The sequence below is a fragment of the Cryptotermes secundus genome, unplaced genomic scaffold, assembly GCF_002891405.2.
Source record: "Cryptotermes secundus unplaced genomic scaffold, Csec_1.0 scaffold181, whole genome shotgun sequence".
Classification (NCBI taxonomy): domain Eukaryota; kingdom Metazoa; phylum Arthropoda; class Insecta; order Blattodea; family Kalotermitidae; genus Cryptotermes; species Cryptotermes secundus.
Window position 1 is genome coordinate 1,619,757 of NW_019723906.1, and position 19,470 is coordinate 1,639,226.

A 19,470-nucleotide genomic window follows, 5' to 3' on the forward strand; every position below is an offset into this window, starting at 1 on the left:
TTTCTCTCGTAACTGACTCTTTTATATTTTCCTCAGTTTCTGATAAATGATGGCATTATAATTCAGAAACATAACACTGCCACTTCATTCTAATTCCTCCGAAACTATCTTCCAAAATAATGGAACATATTTTTATGAAAAGGGGTAAAATTGTCCCTGTCCCTTAACTAATTAAGCACTACGCTGTGAAGACTTATGGGGAAGTAACAATCTATAAGACCGCAGTCTCAGTCTTAATACTGACCGCCGTCAAAATCTCAAATCTCACATTATTTTCATGTTCACAATAATCCGCTAACGGACCCAATTCTGAACCAGTTTAAACTTCTGTACGCCCTCAAAACCCCCTTCTTTGAGATCTACGTGTACAAACAGGCCCCTTTAATCTACTCTCACACGTGATCTCTTCCCTTCAGTTTTCCCGATTAAAATTCTGTATGAATTTCCCACGTCCCCTTATATGCTAAGTATCACTCCCATCACATCCCACATTTTTGATCACCCTAATAGCTCTTAGGGGTTTTCCAGCGGCAATAAAGTGATACTATGCTAATTGCTGCTTCACCGCAATCTATTCCAGTTGCTAAATATTATTCTTCCGGCATGCGCAGTTCTGCTTAGTAGGAACAAGATTATAGAAGTTAATTCAATTACCCCCCAGGCGTATTCCCAGCATATACGTCATTGTGTTTTCTATTGTTGTCATGCACGTCGCTAAGCAACCCAGGCTGTTCCTGTGTCCGTGTACGTCACTGCACGCGTAGTCTGTTTCGCGCTACATTACACCAACAAAAATAGGTCTTGTCGCTACAAAGCATGCGTGCATTCGTCATGGAGGGCAGTCTGTATCCAGGGGGCGCTACGAGCTCCTACGTTTCTAAAGCGCCGGTACCACGACCCAAAAGCATTCCGATTTCCAATCATCTCTTCTCGTAATTCATCTTTGGGTTATCTGTACAAGTTACAAACGTCGATAGAGAGGGTACTATGAACATTGGTGCCGAGGAGACACGATTTTCAAGGCAGCGATTATGAGATAGAAAAAGTTAAAAGATAGAGCTATCCCTGTAACAGGCCGTGCAGGCCGATAGGGTTGTGACACGTTGAGGCTCCCACATTTTCTCTAGACAATCGGCTAACAGATGGCGGTAAGTTTGTCAGCCTTACGCGCCGGCCGCCCTTAACCCCTCAGGAAGATTCCTGGTACTCATTTCTGTTAGAGACTGATTTGACCCCAGGGCCATAGTGCAGCTGGAAGGGTTAGGTAAAGTGAAAATTTCCACATCATCGGAACTCGAAACCGCGATCTTCCGGCTTCTAGCATAGTTCCTCAACCAACAACGCTACCGCGTGCCCCTATGAAATGTATGAAGATGTTATAATTCAGAATTTTGTTTCACTGTGCAGATCAGACTTCAGGGTGCCCACTATGATGGCCGCCCAGCACACAGCATAACTCCCGCCACAACAAGAACACTCAAGGCAGTGACAACCAGTAACCCGAAAGAAATAGTAAGTAACATTATATATAATAACTGAATATACATATTTTAAGGTAAAGCTGTCCCTGCGCTTAACTAATTAAGCACTATACCATGAAAGCGTATAGGGGAGTGGATGTAGACATCCACATTTTCTTGACCCCGGCACTAGCTGAAGGTGAGTGGTCAGTTTCACGCCTCGGCAGCTTTACACCCGGTACCCATTGGATAGGAGGTTGGGTGGACTCCAAAGCCGGTCTGGACGACGTGGAGAAGAGGAAATTCTTGACCCTACTGGGACTCGAACCCCGGCCCCTCGGTCGTCCAGCCCGTAGTCAGTCGCTATACCGACTGAGCTATCCCGGCTCCTAAATATGGAAATATACCGCTTTCTTTGAGCTGATTGTCTAGATAATGTGGGACCCTCAACGTCTCACAACCCTATGGGACTTCATGGCCTGGTACAGGAATAGCTTTTACTTTTTAACTTTAAAAAGTTAAAAGGCTCTAACACAGTGTATCACATATTACAGAAATGCAACAACATGCAACCCACATAACCAAAAATAACAATAAGAGGAAAGAAAACCCGTATTACAGTGAGCAGCAGAGTCCTGAACTACAATAACCTGTACACCTGAAGATGGAAATTTAGGCCGAAACACGTAGTGAAATGGTGTCTGATAAAGGAACAACGTACTGCGCTGCACTTCTACTGCGCAGAAACCCCAAGTCAGACATATGAGGATACATATTATCCTGAAATTTGCGTGAGGATGTTTAATATAGCAAGAACATTAGTTACGGTAAACAATACCGAAAGTGGTTCCCCTCGATTGCAAACCCGGATCAATGCCATTACACCACCATGCACCACTCCAAACAAAAAAGGGCAATATTTCAGATTAAGCCAAGACTTATTCCTTTCAAATCCTTTCTCACTCTTTAATCATCTTATGGTTCGACGCCATATAGCCTCACCTACCGAAACGTCGCTAAATAAACCATAAATATTTAAATGAATCATCTTTATGTGCTCTTTAGCCACCTTACGCCGAAACGCGTCTATCAGAAGCTAAACACAATAGCAATCACCTTCATACTATCCCACACAAACCCTGCGGATTGGGGGTTCAATATGAGGACACACGATATTCCGAGATTAACGAATTAATCAACTTACTAACTAAACTTCACGATAAAAAGTCTTCTTTGCAAACTTCATGGTTACTGAGCTGATCAAGATATTCTTTGCATTGATGGAATCCTAAAATCCCTTGCCATGTACACAAAAAACCGCCGTTAAAATTTCTCTCGCTCCCTTGAACCCTTGTGCACTTTCATGCCCCTTTTTCTCAGAATATATCTTAATATTGTTATGGCTGTTTGGGCAAATATTTCTCGGGAGAACATATGTACATCAAAGAGTGGAGTTACGAGAACTGGGGAGGAAATTACATAACGTGGGGATCCATAAGTGGAGTCCTCACCCCACTTTGGTGGTGTGGTCAAATTACGTGTAAGAAGGGGGAGACGGGCATTAACTGTAGCAGACACGGTAAAAGTAAAAGGTAAATATGTCCCTGTGCTTAACTAATTAAGCACTACGCCATGAAGACGTATGGGGCAGTTTTACGTTTTCTTGGCCTCGGAATTATTTAGAGGTGAGTGGTCAGCTTCACGACCCGGCCGCTTTACCACCATGGAAAGAGCCTCCAGTAGCAGGCATGGTAGCTATGTGAAATACAGTTAATCTTTATTGATTATCCTGAATAGGAAGACACAATTTTAGAGACCTTGGCATAGATGGAAGGACAGGACTTAAAAAATAGACTGTGCACGACATTCAACTAATTGAAGATAGGGATAAGTGGCGGTTCTTGTGACAGCATTAGTGAATCTTCAATCTCCCCCCCCCTCCAATTTGTTCACCAGATGGACGTGTTAGATTCCTGAGAAGAACCTAGCTCTTGCGAGGTAGCTATTTAATCACCTGTTGACCATGGTAACTGATGGAAAAATGGGTATAAGTCCCATTTGCTGCCTAGACTATCCCAGAAAGTAATAATGTACAGCCCTGGGAGCTGCGTGTCATTTTGTGCTCAATGAGTAGTTTGCAAGGCGGTAAAGGTCAATGCGGGGTGTGATCGTCTCGCCTTTAGGGTAGTTAAAAGACGTCATTTGCATGAAATGATCACACATAGAGTCTATCCGACCGCATGCTTCAACTCGAAAACCGGTGGAAGGATTATGATGAAATTCGGTATGGATACCACGCAATCGGAGAATAAATTTCGTTCATTAATACCAATATTATGGACTCACGAACTTGTGACGTGCGAGCGACCATATCATGTATGGTAATAGATTCTACACGAATATGCAAACTTCTGTTAAGGAGTTTCTTTCTCCTTATATAAATCGCAAGGCAAAATTCCAGCTGCATGAAACCTTCACTTCATAGCAATAAGTAAGGAAACATTTTAGTAGCGATGTGAAATCTGGCATGGAAGCAGGGCATACACACGCGTACAAATCCTTTGTTAAATATTACTTCTAAGCTAATAACTACAAACATGGCGGCTATGCGAATTTTTAACGTTGTGTGCGAAAAATTTAGAAATGAAACTAATGTTTTCGCCATAATTAGTACATGTAGGGAGTGGAGGTATAGTTCCACTATTCTTAACCTCGACACCAGGTGGAGGTGAGTGGTCAGATTCACGCCCCTGTCACTTAATCGCCTGAAGAATATGTAGCCGGTACCCACTGGTGAAGAGGCTGCGTGGGCCCCAGAGCCAGTCTGGACTTTTCGGTGAACACAGAGTTCTATCTTCCATGACGGGAATCAAACCCCAATTTCTAGGCCGTCCTGTACCGACTGAACTAACCCAGCTCTAAGTCAGCAATAAGTAAGTATAACATGCATATGTATCAGTATATGCATACATATATTTTAACGGAATTTAGTGGCTATAGACGGGGTTTAGATTGGTAATCGAATTATCCTCTTACTGTTCTAGACACTTCACAATTCAGTATAGGACACAATATTTGTTCTCAGTCTGTTACATTCTTTACTAGCCGTTGCGCGGTTACGGCATCAACGACGGATCTTCTCCTCCTTCTAGGTTCCCGAACTATCCCCGGCCTCAGCTACCAGCTTTTCACAGCAACATCTCATAACAACTGAACACCAGTGGTTGTCCAACTAACTCAATCACTCACTCACCATCCAACTCATTCCACTCCACTAACTAAAGTCAAATTCAAAGTTATGTTACGACCGACGATCAGTCGGTCAGTCTATCTTCGTATCAAGCCCCATCTTGGGTCCAAGACCAAATTTTTGTTACTGTTAAACAGTTGCGGGTTTCTTTATGTTGGGCGCCCTCTCTCACGAGAGGACGGGTCTGTCATTTACAACTGCTGCTGGTCCTCGCCAGCGCAGTCATTCTCGAGTCCGACTGCAACGGGATTCATGACTATATTTTGTCTCAAGTTCGAAACTTTTCAACATGGAGGGCATGATCCTCGTAATTACATCCTCCCAGGAACAGGGTGGCCCTTTTCGTCGGCTCCTGGGCTACGGTGTAGGTATTCGATCCCGCATCCACACGGGTTACTGAATCCTGATTCCTCTCTCCTAACTGACTCGAAGTCAGAGTCAGAGTCAGAGATGCTTTAGTACTGGCGGTTTACCGCCTATCAGTTCGTCTTTGCAACAAGCCTCTTGAGAATCACCACCAGAATTTGTTCAGCTGAACCCTTGTGGTCATAGTCCTAATATAACATCCTCTCTGACGAGAGGATGGGCTTGTTTCTTTTGAATATGCTTGGCCTTTTGTCAAGTGCACGTATCGCACATACTCGTATAGCGTGTTATTGAGAATTCTTGCTTCTGCACTTGTAACAGTCCTCCGTCAGTCCAGCCTTTGCAGGGCAGGTCATTCCTATGTTACTTATCTTATGCTACTATGGAAGCTTAGTCACTTGAACCGTCGTAAGCTTGACCGCCACCAAGTTTAAGCCTTTTATATTTTCTGCGTCTGGCTTCGCCTTGTCCTATATTGAGATTCTCTTGATTTTGTATGACTTCTGCTTGTTGCCTGCACAATTTTATTATATAATCATATACATACGGACGGTTGAAAGCCGTGTGCAAATCGTGGACCGGTGTGCATCTTGTAAAATAACTCTGCATAATGTTCCTTCGCATAAGACCAAGGCGTAGGTGGGTGGACAATATTAGAATGGATCTTAGAGAGATAGGATGGGATGGTATGGATTGGATAGATCTGGCTCAGGATAGGGACCAGTGGTGTGCTCTTGTGAACACTACCTTCAGGTTCCATAAAATGTTGGGAAATTCTTGAGTAGATGCAGAATTGGCGGCTCCTCCAGAAGGGCTCAGCTCCATAAGTAAGTAAGTAAGTAAATAACATATATGCAAGGACCGCACGTAGAACACCGTTCCTTTGTTGCTGTTCAATTGTTGCTTAGCGGACCACACAGAAAACAATAGTCCTCCGTTATTGTTTGCGAGCTGCTACCTAGTAAAGGCTGCTGTACAGTCGCCTATCTCGCGATCGCTTCCTAGGAACGTGCCTACATTCCACAATATATATAACATTGTTAAATGTGCATGCAATCTATTTTTAACAGCGAGAGACATTTCTGGATGCAAAGGTCAAAAGAACGTAGGTGGAAACCCTGGATATTCTAGGATGGATTACACCTTTATCCTGTAGCTTGCGGTTGAACTTCTTTTTGTGCATTCCACGTAGATCTATATGTTTTCTGTCTTTTAAAAAAAGTGATATAAAGCATGAGAAAGTAATTTTAGAAGCACATGTTTAAACTTGGATCCTCGTTCACGTTACGTCTATATTTAGAAACCTCTTTACGTCCACGTTTATTGCGCCCTTGCATGAAGCGGCCAGCGTATTATTTGTCCCGAGAGGCGTCTTCTGCATGACGTCAGGAACATCGATCCCGTTCCGTCACTGAATGTCGCCTGAGACTCACAATCTACCATAGGGCACTCAATAATTGGGGCACACCCACGAACTCCCGATAGCAGCCCACTGTTTCTTCAGATTCGGTTAAATTTATCCAGTTCTATCAATGTCAGGTGAAAATAGAAATGCAAGTAATTTACTGGGGCAGGGCCAATATTTAACACCGTTAAAACATTACGTTGGAGAGAGCCATGAACTTTTCATGCCTTCAGCACTGCCACCTGTGCCATGATCTCTCTTTCATACCTTCAATTCAGGCGGTAAAATCAGTCATTCGGCTATTCTAGTATGGTAGTATTACTTTGATTTAAAATCAAAAATAACCAAATGTAACCGAGTAGATTAACATAGCGATAAAATTATTGACTTCTTGGACGTCATCCATCGGCCTGGTTTTTATTTTAAGAGGGTCCGGAAACAAGGACTAGCTCTATCGATTGAACCCCTCAAATTAATAGGCTTTTACCTAAGGAAGGGGGCAGAGTCCAGTCTTCAAAACACTGTTCTTAAACAGAAAACCGAACGACGATTAATGTCCAGAAAGTCAAAAATTGTATTAATATACCATCACCACAAACTTTTAGATCTCATTAACACAGCGATGTCGAACAGTGTTGTATAGTGTTTACATTACCTGCTTCGCACTCCGAGCGTCCAGGCTTTGACTCTCGATTCGGAAAACGGGTATTGATTGAAAAATATTCCTCGGTCGCTCTAAGAAAATGCTGGGACCGCAAAGATAAAGTTAGTCTCTCTGCTTAACGAATAAAGCACTAAGCCATGAAGGCGTATGTGGGAGTCGATGTATAAATCCACATTTTCTTCACCTCGGTACTAGCTAGAGGTGAGCGGTCAGCTTCACGTTTCGCCCTCTCTACCTCCGGGGAAAGAGCCCGTTGCATCCATTGGATAGGAGGCTGGTTGAGCCCCAGAACCGGTCTGGACGACATGGAGAATATATAAAATCCTTGCCCCTACAGAGACTCGAACTCTGACCCCTCGGTCGTCCAGCCCGTAGCCGGTCGCTATCCAGGCTCCCACGATAATTTCCTTGCACAGTCTTTCCAGAGTGTACAAGAACGTTTAAATTTAAATGTCCCTGTACGGGGTCTGAGAAACACTGCTTTAGAGAATCAAGTTGCTACTTATACACTTCTTCCTTGAGGGATCTGTCTATCCTCCAAACTAGATGTTCATGTGTGGTTCTCCTGGTTCGTAGAACCCATTGTCAGAGATTATCTGTAAGGATACTCTGCAGCCTGTGGCGTCCTGCGTCAGAGATCACATAAACTGCAATTTGTGGGCTTTTGTTAATAGTTTGTGTGGGAACAAGTAGATTCATTACCAACTTCATAGAAGAAACAAAGTTTCTATCAAGTTTACCACTATACGCTTCAAATTCCTTTGAAATCAGCAACAAGATGGACAGTTTGTGTTAATAACGTCCGGCGTCCCACGATGTACCAGTCATTATTGTAATGACGGAGTTTGTCATCACCGGCCCATTGGACAAACTAGAGCGCCCCGGCCAATGATTGCTACCAGCAGTTCTCTCTCTCTCTGAAAACATGTTTACCGGTAATCTCAAGCTTGGTTTTTTCTTTGGAGTGGAAAATATTCAGCACACAAACGATGTGCGAATTCTGACTTTTAACAAGTTTTCCAGAAGGCACCAGCTGCCGGTATACGCACAAGCATCTAAAGGCCGAAATTGGCACTGTTTAGTGCCAGTGTACAAGGAGCCAGTTCCATTTTCTAAGATAAAGGTAAAATGTAAAGTTGTCTGTGTGCTTACCTAATCAAGCACTACGCCAAGAAGGCGTATGGGGGAGTGGATGTATAGATCTACATTTTCTTGACCTAGGTACCAGCTGGAGGTGAGTGGTCGGCTTCACGCCCCTGCCGCTTTTCCCCTGGGGAAAAAGCTCCCGGTACACACTGGACAGGAAGTTGTGTAGACCCCGGAGCCAGTCTGGACGACATGGAGAAGTGAAAATTCTAGCCCCCACCGGGACTCCAACTCTTAGCCAGTCGCTATACCGACTACGCTATCAATAACAGCATTTCTACTTGGTGACTGCGAAATCAGGCAACCAAATATCATATTCCTTTCTTAGTATATTAAGCGCTTAACACTGACTGCCTTTAAATAAGATTAGGCCTACTGAATTTCCATATCCCGCTTATGTCTGTCCTTCAAAATACAAGAATATTCAGCATCTGCTACACCAGGTGATGGAGACAGAGTCCAGTCTTCGTAATATTAAAAACAGGAGGATGAATAAAATGCAAAATATAAACAGTTGTATTTGTTACGCCTGTTTAAACCAACTACATTCATTTCTCCAAGTAGACGCAAACACTGATATAATAAGTTGCAGTATACATTGAATATGAAGAATAGACCTATTGTCTTCTAACTTGTAAAACCGTGTAGTCCAGTACATTTTTGTTTTACTGCTTGACCCTGATAATGGAAGTAGTATGTTCCTCCTTTATGTACGTATTTTAGGGAGCTCGTAAATAAGCAGTGAGTTCGCGAATGTGGACTCGCTGCAGTTCCTTCCAGTGCTCTGACGGTGCGATGCATCACTTCTGTGGAGAGTCACATGACCGCAGTAATGAGCGCTATCAAGTCCCTGTCGCCGGCCGGCCTGCTGTAATGAATTCACGGCCAGTAAACATCACACCGTCACTCTTCCTTAATTTTGCACTCTCTCTAAGCAGAGTTAAATGGCACTGCAACGAATTTCAAGTACTAAACTGGGTTAATCGTCGCACCCTACTCGTTGGTATTGTTTGTGACGTCATGACGTTAACCCAGTTTCCGATTAGGATTAGCACACGTCATCATACCTTGTTTATGAGACACAACAGGATGCATACTATTAACATACATCATCGTAATTTTAATTTCAGGCGATGAGCTATATATATATAATTTCACTATCAAAATTGATAATACAATCATATATGAACAACACATAACATGATTTGACAGTATTTTTAACATACTAGTTGTGTAAGATTTATTATTTCTTCCTTCCAAGCATATACACAAGTGTATGTATATATATATATATATATATACTTACACTATATGCCGGTCACGGTACCCGAGCGGTCTAAGGCATGGACTATCTTCGCTCGCTCAGGCCGCGCCATAGGTCAAGCAGTTAGTCGCTGGCTTCCCATCGCGGCGGCCCGGGATTTGTGGTGGACAAAGTGGCGCTGGGGCGGGTTTTCTCCGAGTACTTCGGCTTCCCCTACCAATCTTCAATCCACCAAATTTTCCATCATCATAATCACCCGGGGCAGGCTACAATAGGCCAATCAGTGGCCGCCGTGCCGAATGAACCCAGTTGGACTCCACCCCCCACTAAGCGAATCATCGCCTGTTCGGCCGCTAGGATCGTGGGTTCGAATCCCACTTAAGGCATGGATGCCTGTATGTGTATGCCTTTATTCTGTGTTTATGTTCTCCTGTGTTTAGGTAGAGACCTTGCGACGAGCTGATCACGCGTCCAAGAAGTCCTAACGTCTGTAAAACATGACCACGGAACTGAATAAGAGGCCAAGGTCCTGAATGGGGCTGGAAGACCCGTTGGAAGAAAAAAAAAATATAGTGATACATATAAAGTAACATATCGATAATAATAAAAGTCTTAAATTACGCAATATCGGTTACTATAGAAACGAAATTTTGAACGTTAACATGTTGCATGAACCTAAGTTATGAAGTGAGTAATGAACGGGCGAACGATCTTTCACTTTAGTACTCGTATATCGTGTCTATTCTGTGAGAATTGATAATACTTTGATGTAGATATGTGAAGTTTACTATATGAAGAAGGAAGTTTACGATTGAATATTTGTGCGTTTTATTCGTGGGAGGTGTAGAAATCTGGTTCAACCATATAAACTGAGGACTTTCTGTCGTCTTGTCATGACTTTTCAGCGTACGGACAAATTCATTCTTTCATATCTACATTACACACTCGCATTCTGCCTTTCGTCTTTTCCTTCCGTACTTTTCTTGCATTTTCACTTCTGTATTCTTTCTCGGGCCATTTATTTGTCCCTCCATCACATAGTGACTATTCTCTCCCGTTCTCCCTCTCTTTACGGTATAACAGGTCAATACCACCCAGAACATGCTGCCACAAGAAAATAACTATGAGAAATATTGGCTCTGATAACAAGCCAAATTATTTCGTTGTTTTCCTTGATGACCTCATTCTCTTTAAACGCAAGCAAGCTGAGGTCTACATCAAACTGGCTATTATATATTTGAGATCAGATATGGCCCTTGCACGATACAAATTAAACACGCGAGATGAGGGGGAGTGTTTTCATTTCTGTATTGAACAGAGGACCAGATTGTGTGCAAATTACGGTAGGTTAGGAGCGCATACTCTTGTCAAGGTTCAGAAGAAAGCTTATCCTCACGTCTCTCCTTATATCCTCACATCTGAATCAATTTACCGTCCTTAATGAAATGCTGAGCTCTGTACATTTTGAACCACCCTGTATCGTAATTCTTATGTATTCATCACTAATAACACGGGTACATATCTGGACTTGAAGACTAGCCAAACCGACTCAGAACTGCAAGATTGAGATTTTCATGGAGTGACTATGAAGAATGAAGTCTTCTGGAATATGGCGCCGTGTAGATCTTGTGTGAACCGACGGTTCGAAGGAATGTATCGCCTCCATCTTCAGTGTAGAAAAATCCGCGAACGAGGAATCAGCGTGAGTAGGTGCTGACAGCACCTGGTTTCTCTCGTGGATTTTCTTTTATCTTCTACCCTGAAGATGGACCAAATAAATTCCTCCGAAACGTCGGATAACACAATATCTACACGGCGCCACATTCCAGATGACGGCTTTCTTCATGTTAGATTATAATTTAGAGAGCAGACTGAAAAGAGAACGAGAGTTATCTGAGTAAGAACATATCAAAGTTNCCTCACCATCCGAAGCTAAGTAACCTGAGCTAGTGACAACGTCGTTAAATAAACCAACATGGCAACCGTGTAAACTTCTAGATGAGAAAAGCATTCATAATGGCGTCAAGGATATAAAGGTTTATTATAAATGCAGGCAATATTTTTCTTGCTAACGTTGTATAGAGTGCCAACTGTATTAGTGATTATAGACGGGGTTTTGGGTTGGTTAACAGATTTACTGACCACTAACAAGTCGTAACTAAAAATAATTATAACATTCTCACTAGTTTTTTTGTTACCTGCGTGTATCCGTGGAAACCTTTATTGTCTCCGTTGACATGGAAAGCGAGTTCCTTACTAAGTCGGTCTCCATGAATCCGTATCTACATTGAAACATATGTTACCAAGCCGTTGTCTAGCAATGGACTATTCCGGCTTTCAGGCGTCATGTCACAATATTGTGAAATATAAAATAACAAGCCAACACACGAAACTTATATCTGACCTTCTATTAATGAACGATAGACAATAACGTAAGTAAGTATATGACATTTGGTAAGGAGACACATCACAAACACAGGTAAAAACAAGGTGCGAAAAATGGTGTGTGTGTGTGCGTGTGTGTGTGCTTAGAAATTATAAACATTGTGACGGAATTTAAATATGAGGTCAGCTTCTAAAGCATTAAGGTAGCGGAAATTTATGCCATAATGAAAATAATGGGGGGAAAAAAAAATCTTACCGAATTCTGTGGTTACTAGTTTGTCAATAATGATGGCCTCAGTTGTGGATTGAAGCATTTATAGATAAATGTTACTTCTTGTTTAATACCTACACATGTATCCAAAGTATGACGTAGGTATACGGGAGTAATAAAATTGGACGTCACGATAGTAGCCAGTCGCTTTACAGAGTTATTGCAGTTCTCACAGATAAACGCAGGCACTATTATATCCTGGATATAATACATAACAATCTTAGCAGCACAACTTCCCACACGTTCCAACAAGGTTCCTCGGGTTCCATGAAACACATGTTACAATATGTAATATGTGATGATCACGGAAAAAAAATGACGTCACCAATTCGCGTTGCTTAGGACGTAACTGGGTGCACGTGTATGGGATAGAGTGACGTTGGAAGCAGTAGTTTGGTACCAACTAACTATATTTACCTTAAAAATGACATTGTTCTGTTATGATAGCAACGCATACGCTATCGTTACAATTTTCTACGCACTGCTGTGGATGGAAATAGGCCGTACTTATTTAATTAACCGACGTGCTAATGGATATTTGCATGCTACACCCCATCGCAGAAATTACAGATCAGTTGTCTCACCGGAGTGGTACTTGTTTGTCACTCGTAATAGTACCTACGTATGTAACTATTTGGTTAAGTAATAGCACTGCGTCATTCCTAATTCTAAAGGCAGCGGTTTTAGAATCCTAGAGTTGTCTGCCTTCAGAGGAGAGGAGATCCGGAACAAATCCTACAAAATGAGGACTTTATTACGAATGCTCCTTCTCCAGCAATGAGGCCAGTTCATATCCCTGCAAATACAGTTGAACCTCGCTTAACGAGCACCTCTCATAATGAGTAATTCGGATAACGAGCAAAACAAATCGTAAGGGGGTGGTTCGCTTAACGAGCGACGTTTCGCATAGCGAGTGACGAGAGGGGAAGTCCCGGATTGTGCGCTTGCTACATCAGTCTGTGTTTAGCACTCGTTCCGCTAGCTCTTAGTGTCGCTTGTGATCACACATTTTTCCAAACTTGTGTTCACACATATTATTTGGGATTTTTTGTGCAAAGTTTAATAACCCTTGCAAAAATGCCCCCGAAGAAAAAGCCGCAAAAAGACAGCCATAAGAGAATAAAAATAACCATAGAAATGAAACGTAAAATCATTGAAAAGCGAGAACGAGGTATGAGCGTGGCTGATCTAGCACGCACATACAATCGGTCTACATCAACGATTTGGAGTTGCATTGTGATTCACAGCAAGAAGTTGTGGAGGAGAGTTTGTCAGAGGAGGAGGAGGAGGTAACAGCAAAGCAACAATCTTCTGGAGCAATAAGAGAAATGCTGAAAGCATGGGAAACTGTTGCATCGTACATTGAGAAGCATCACCCTAATAAGGCAGTGGCTATGCGCGCTACAAATTTATTTAATGATAATGCTGTGTCGCATTTTCACCAAATTTTGAAGCGTCGACAAAAACAAATGTCTCTAGACAGCTTTCTAGTAAAAAAGAATTAGGTATGTACCATAAATAATAAACTAATTATTTCGATTTTTTTTTAGTTTTCTGCAAATCGAATTCGCATTCCAGGTTGGTTCATTCGGCATAGAAGAAAAGATGAAGATGATTCATGCTCCTTAACAATATATATATAATTTTCTTTGAATAAACGTTATACATAAAATTTTTTGAGTATTTTTTCGGCATGGAACATATTATCGTATTTTACATTAATTTATATGGGAAAAATTGTTTCGCTTAACGAGTGTTTCACATTACGAGTAAAATTCTGGAAAGGATTATGCTCGTTAAGCGAGGTTCCACTCTACTGCAAAAACGTCAATTAGCTTCAACCGAAAATTCAGCACTGTACCTCCGTGTTACTCAGTGTCTGAACTTCCTACCTACCTGCCACTCGGCGCTACAGCCCTGGGTGAGCCTTGGCCTCCTCTAAAACCAGGCTCCACTGCTCTTGTTCCTCATCTTCTCTATCCATCCTTTCACCTTCATCTTCTTCAGGTCGTTCTCAACATCGTCCTCCTTTTCTTCTTTTGGAATATAGCCTTCCTTTTAACATTCTCTTTGGCATTGCATTGTCTTCCATTCTTTCGACATGTTTCAACCATCTTATTCTCTGTGACTTGATAAATCTTACTACATCTTCTCCTTTCAGTAATGTGTTTATCTCTTCCTTGTATCTTATCCTCCATATTTATTTTCCATCACCTGTCCCTATATTTTGCGTATAATTTTTCTCTCGAACATTCTCAGTACATTCTCTTCTGTTACTGCTAAGGTCCATGTTTCTGCTCCGTATGTGGCAACAGGTCTTATTAATGTTTTGTATACTTGTAGCTTATATCTCAACTTCATCTTAAAATATTCTAAAAGAACACGATGTTTCTGAAACTGGATCTGTTTAAGTCCTTAGTTGAAAGGGTGGCTAGACAGTAATTGGGATTGTTTCCTTCTAAAGAACCCAGATAAGAAATGCCTTCCCCAGGTTTCATCTGAGGACGGAAACAGATCCAATTTCCGAAACGAAACAGTGCTTTAGAATAAGAGACCACCGACACAGCCCAGACATTTCATAATACCGAGCATTCCTAAACGTGAAATAGTAGCTCTCGGTCACAGTGGCCGCGCGGTCTAAGGCATGAACTGACTTCGCACGCTCGAAAGTTTGGATCGTGGGTTCGAATTCCACTCGAGGCATGGATGTCTGTGTATGCGTTTACTCTGTGTTTATGCTGTCCTGTGTGTAGGCAGCGACGGGCTGATCACTCTTGCAAGGAGTCGTACCATCTGTGATTAGGAAAGTGAAGAAGAAGCCAGGGCCCATTAAAAGGCTGTAGAGCCATTGATGAATGAATGAAAATGAATGAAATATTAACTACAAATATGTTGATAAATAACATGAACAAGGAGGTAGATGGATTACGGTAGCTGAGAGGTCTAAGGCATGCACTGCCTTCGCTTGCTCGGAAGCCGAGATCGTGGGTTCGAATCCCACTCAGGGCAAGGATGATTGGTGTTTGTGCGTGTATGTGAGTTTTTCTATATGTATGCACAGGTAGAGGCCTTGCGACGAGCTGATCACCCGCCCAAGCAGTCCTACCGAACATCTGAGATCTAGTAAACCGAAGTGAAACGGAGAGTTTCATGGAGGTAGGCCAAGGCCCAAATCGGGGCTGTATATGTCTGATTAATTAAGCACAAGGCCGCGCCATAGCTCAAGCGGTTAGTCGCTGGCTTCCCACAGCGGCGACCTGCGTTCGATCCCAGGTCTGGTCAAGTGGGTTTTGTAGTGGACAAAGTGGCGCTGGGCCGGGTTTTCTCAGGGTACTTCGGTTTCCCCTGCCAATCTTCATTTCACCAAATTCTCCATCATCGTAATCACCCTGGGCAGGCTACAATAGGCGAATCAGTGGCCGCCGTGCTGAGTGGACCCAGTTGGTCTCCACCCCCCACTAAGCGAATTAAAATTAATTAATTATGCACAAGATAAACTTAATAAGAGTAACTTTATGGTGCATAATACTTAAACGGTGAAGTAATTCTCAACTTTTAGAGATTTCTGATTTGAGATCAGCGTTGACAGTGAAGATCACTCGACCGAGCAAGAAATTCATAATTTAATCACAATATATTCAGCGGGCTTCGAATTGTTTTAGACGGCAAGACGGACCATTGGAAGAAGAAATCTTAAGGAGTGATCAACAGACTTGCAAGAGACTGAAAAAGGCTATGAACAGAGCTGACCCCTTTGGTAGGCCTAAGGATGAGCAAGTAACAATTCATTGGAAGTCCAATCCACGTGCCCCTGACGCTGTTAATAAAAAGTTCAAAGTACTGAGCAACTGTACATTGTTCTTCATCAGCTCGTCCTGCTAGCTCTTGATGTATCGCATCACAAGTAATCATTGTTTCATTTATGTCTTAGTTTGGATGACGTCATGGAGTTACTTCCTTTTAACCTCTTCTGAAGTATGAAATTAACTACACTTGGTCGTCGACTTACGACCGGCCGCACTTACGACCACAAAAAAAAAACATGAAAAAAATATTATTAAAATGTGAAAGTTTTAAAAATAAATTATAAAGATGATAAAAAGATTAAAAAGGTTAAAAAATACTGTTAGTAAATATATGGCCAACATACGACCAGATCGACTTACGATCTGTCCGTCAGAACGGAAGTCGGTCGTAAGTCGACGACCAAGTGTATAAGCGTTCAGACTGTGTGAATTGGGTCTACTTTTTATTTCTAGGCATCATTTTCTATTTCATTTGTGCTTTCACACATAAATTGCGTTTTCACGGACTTCAGGCCAGAACCAGGACAGGATGTAGAATATTATGTTTACAGGCTATTAAAGTATTTTACACAAGCTCACATAAGATGATATGTTTTACCACATACTGTATTACAGCAGATGACTTTTAAGCACAATCGTACCCCGTCCAATGCTGGAAAAGCTTTCTTGGAAACGAAAGCTTCAACTAAATCAGCCTTGTGCGAAATCATATCAGTAGAGCAGTTATGGAAATACGTTCCTAAAATCGTTGTTTATTACAGTTATATAAGAAATAAAATGCCTAAATATTCTTAAATTATAAAAAAAACTCCGTGGTTTTTGTCCGCAAGCGAACTATACCGACCGAGTGACCGCAGCTTGTCGGCGAAGTTAGTACCAACTTCAGCGGTTAAAGAATGTCGCGTAGTCAGCGCAACGGATCCCCACGGCCGTTAATCTCGGTTTTCTGAATTATAAAGTTCTTTTAAAGTTCTTACAAAATATGCACGAAATGTAGAGACTGGAAAATGGGCCCCGCTGGGGCTCATTTTCCGAGCAATTATCAGCTGTCCCCTTGAAGAAAACATTAAGAGTGAATTTCCTTTCCTGCAGCTTTTATTCTCGAAGCATTTATTTGTATCAATATCAACTGTAAATACCTCTCTCCAATTTAGTGCGGTGTTATAAATTTGAGACATTTTCAGTTAGTCTCTCCACAGCAACCTTGATCTTACTAATGAGATCTGCCACGTATTAATAAACTTGTGATCAGATTCTCTCCACATCAGCATCATTACGATTGATTTGAGGTCCTCACATTGTGACTGTGATGCAGTACACAAACTTACTAATATCCCACTGTATATTGTAACGTGTAGTGCCGTTGCTATGCAACGAACGCGCAAAGAAACATGCGTTGCTTGGTAACGGTTCGGTAAACACTTTCCCGCGGAAACGAGATGCACACAACAGTACAATTATAATGGAAAAGAGGGTGTTTTTTGTTGGGTCCTCCCCAAAGCTGAGTGCAGTTCAGTTGAAGTTCAGCTGTAAGTTACCAGTTGAAAATCAATCCGTGAAGAGAAGACTGAGGTTGGAGTGAAATGGCCGCCAGCCTGAGACCCAGTTAGTTGAGTTGTCAGTTGACAAGAGTTCTGCACAGGCAACTGTGACAAGAGGACCTGAGCGCTGGAAGCTGAAGCATCTCCACTGTGTTAAATATGTTACCAGGAAACGGCAGGAAACTGCGGACACCAGACTGTGTGCCAGTCACCTATAAAATGTAGTTCCGAGTGGTGTACAAGTGGTCAATAAATCCAATATTCAGTCTATATCCCTCATATAGCCACACCCTTAAATCGTGCCAATATTTTTGTCGAGATACAGTTAATAAGGTAATCATGGCGGCAGTGATGTTGAGGTCAAGAATTATTATTACTATTATTATAACAATAATGCCTTAGCTGTGATATTAATTCTCGGTTCCGAAGTTAATGATAGGTCGAATCCCAATCAAAGTATGAGGATGGTTCAAATGAAACCCGTTCGCGGAGGCGGGCTAACTAACAACTCATTAGTCCTATTTGAGCGGATTCCGAACCTGGAACGCAGGTATTTAACTGTCACACTGATCCCGCCTGCTGTAACACATATGTTCAGCTGCACGCTTCTGGTATTCTACTAATGCTTATTCACTAGCAGAGCCGCGTGAACGGATTTCAATCGAACAACCCACTAAAACAGGGCTTCACTCTAAAACTTCAATTAATTTACATACTCCCAGGGTTAAATCTACCAGGACCTGAAGCTAACAACTCATCTTCATCCAAAGCCAGTGTTAAGAATATATGGATGGCCCAGAATAATTATGAGTACAAGTAATGGACCAATTATAAAGAGTTATGGCGATGGTGTACTACACTTAATAACAGTAACTCCCTGGACGTCTGCCTGGTTTTTAGAAAATGAGACACTGGACAAAGTCCATAAGGCTAATACTGTGTAGGTAGACAAATTATAAAATTCCTCATCCTGCGGTTTGCCCCAGATTCCCCTCACGTTCTCCACCTTAGGATCGGATATTCTTGTCAGCATCATGTTCCCATATATATTCAATCTACGTGACGTCATACGTTTTCTATATTAAGTACCGCCATAGTGTCTAAGTACCAAACAGATAACTTTATGCAATAAACCACTTATGGATGGCCAGCTATTAAAAGGCGCTAGTCATAAATCGCTTCACGCACAATATACCTTAGACATATACGGTGTCCTAGCAACCTGACAAGACTGACGTGAGATAAGGAAACGAGGAAACAGAATGAATATATTTTATAGGAAATTATTTGGTAGTCTTTTTCCTTTAATCCGAAGATTTATCCATTTTTCTTGATATTATTCTGATTTCTTGTAAATTGTTTCTATTTTTCTGGTACAAAATGTATTATATTTTCATGGCCTTATATTGCTGTCCCGAGAGACAGTCTATCTGCAGTATGAAACCTATGATTATTATGAAAGTACACAGTGCTGCGCTCTGGCGATAATTCATATAACCCTTAGTTTTGCACTATAAACATAGTTTATTTTCTGGAAGCGAACACTTTCAGATATTCGTCTCTGTTGATGCTGCAGTATGAAATATAAGACAGCCCAATCCATGAGGAGAGAACATATTCATTGCCGCTGAGACCAACATAAGATAGAGACAAGTAATTTAACCGACGGATTCCTGTTTCCAAAATGAATACCTAATATTTACGCGTGTGGTACATACGAGGTATATGTGTACGTGACCAATATTTAAGCTCGTCTAATGAATGAATCAATGAATGAGGGGTAGGCCTTCTCGGCCCTTGCACCGCGACCTACAGTGATCTATTGTGCTTCCCCTTTTGATTATCTCCTCAGCAATCCTGCTCTTCGAATGAAGCGTAGGATTTTGTACGTGGGGCGTCGAAATAGTCACTT

The 19,470-nt window shown here is 41.9% G+C and overlaps 1 protein-coding gene across 2 annotated transcripts in view; it reads right to left on the reverse strand.

The window, feature by feature from the left end:
- The window catches only part of LOC111861977 (mucin-5AC), a 198,007-nt gene that overhangs the window by 117,446 nt on the left and 61,091 nt on the right, over positions 1 to 19,470 (reverse strand). The window lies entirely within an intron of this gene.